General features: G+C 64.0%; 1 long non-coding RNA gene across 1 annotated transcript in view; it reads right to left on the bottom strand.

Annotated features, from left to right (window-relative positions):
• Positions 1 to 1,700, bottom strand: part of LOC107182092 — an 11,240-nt gene that overhangs the window by 1,483 nt on the left and 8,057 nt on the right. Inside the window, exon 2 of the long non-coding RNA XR_001512811.1 lies at positions 556 to 618. This is a non-coding gene — a long non-coding RNA (uncharacterized LOC107182092). The remainder of the gene's footprint in view (positions 1 to 555; positions 619 to 1,700) is intronic.

Genomic DNA, 1,700 nt, shown 5'->3' on the forward strand with positions numbered 1-1,700 from the left:
GCAGGAGTGGTGCCCAGGGCCTGGCAGTCCGCCCTCGCCGGCTCTGGTCCTGCCGTCCGATGGGCACGGGGGGCGAACCCTGTCTCTCTGAGACAAAGAAAATGAGACCAGAGGTTCCCTGGCTCAGGGGCCCTGCGGTCCAACCTTCCAGGCTCCCCGAGTCCCGCTCACCCCACCACTTCTCCGTCCGCTGCAGGGACCGCTCACGTTTGCTGCCCACCCAGCTCTTCCCCCTGCAGCCTGAGCCCCCCTCCTGACCCTGATCCCCCATGCCACCCCCTCCCCAAGGCGTCCCCTCCCTCCTGGCACTGCTGGGGGTCCCCGTGTGCAGACAGAGTCGTTAGGCCGTGCCCTGGGATCCGGGGCACCTTGTAGAAAGCCTCACTGGGCAGGAGAGGTGCCACAGACGCTGCGGGGGACCCGGGCTGCTCCCCGACAACTGTCCCAGCCAGAAACCCCCCCTTCTTCCATCTCCGAGCCTCTTGTCCTCCGGCCGCCCCGCCCTCCCCCAGGGCCGGGTCTGGGCTGGACCTGGATCTGGCCACAGACACTCACCTGGGTCAGCGTCCGTCTGTCCGTCCGAGAGCTGGGCTGGCCGGTCCCGAAGTCGAAGGCAGACTGTGGGGGCAGCGGGGAGGGAGGCTATGAACTCCCCGGCCCTCAGCAACTGGCCGGTAAAAAGATTTACTAAGACCTCTGACGAACTACACTGCAGTTTCATAGTTACTAGGGAGCCTGTATAGATCCTTGTACTTCCTTTGGAGACACACACACACACACACACACACACACACACACACACACTCATTCACACTCACTCACACACACACACACGCTGCACACAGCAGGCCCTGGGCTTGCAGATGTGTGTGGGGGGGAAGGGGTTTGGGGGTTCGGAAGACACTCACAGAGGCCCCCAACCCAGGAACCCCAGCACCACCCAGGGAGCCGGAGTCAGAGGGGAGAGAACGGACAGGTCGACCGACAGGGGAGGGGGGGCAGGGAGGGGACAGCGTGGGCCCTGGGAGTCCTGGGGGCACAGGGCTGGGGGCCGGACTGTCTCGAGGACCCTCCACCTTCTTTTCTTTTCATTGATGTCAGGGAGGAAGGAAGAGGGAGAGAGAGAGAAGCATCCATGATGAGAGAGAATCATCGCACGCCCCACACCGGGGCTCGAGCCCTGACCGGGAATCGAACCGTGACCTCCTGATTCATAGGTTGACACTGAACCACTGAGCCACACCGGTCAGGCGCCCCTCCATCTCTTACAAGGAAAAGGAAAAGTGGGCACCAGGCCCCGAGCCCACATCTTTTGGGGGCTCCTGTGCTGTGTGAGGCACTAGGCCGGCTCTGGCAAGTGTCCGGGCGGACAGCAGCCCATGGGAGCCAGAGGGTCTACAGCCTCCCGGCGCCTCCTCCAGGTGGGCCTCCAGGAATGGATGTTGCCCAGGCCTGGACCTCGGGGAGATGGTCCCCACCCCCCGCTCCCCCTTTGTTCCCGGCCCTCAGGTCTGCACCTGTCTGTGGGGTATTTTTAGGATGAGCCCATGGTACCCAGCGATAGTCAGAGAAAGACAATGCCCGCTATGTTAATCCCGGGCTATTATTGTCGGCGGGCCCGCGGGGCAGAGCCGGGCACAGCCGGGACAGCGGGGTGCTGACCCCCTCGGAGGCTGGGGAGAGGCCTGGCAAGCAGGAGG

The sequence above is a fragment of the Myotis davidii genome, unplaced genomic scaffold, assembly GCF_000327345.1.
Source record: "Myotis davidii unplaced genomic scaffold, ASM32734v1 scaffold1915, whole genome shotgun sequence".
Taxonomy (NCBI): domain Eukaryota; kingdom Metazoa; phylum Chordata; class Mammalia; order Chiroptera; family Vespertilionidae; genus Myotis; species Myotis davidii.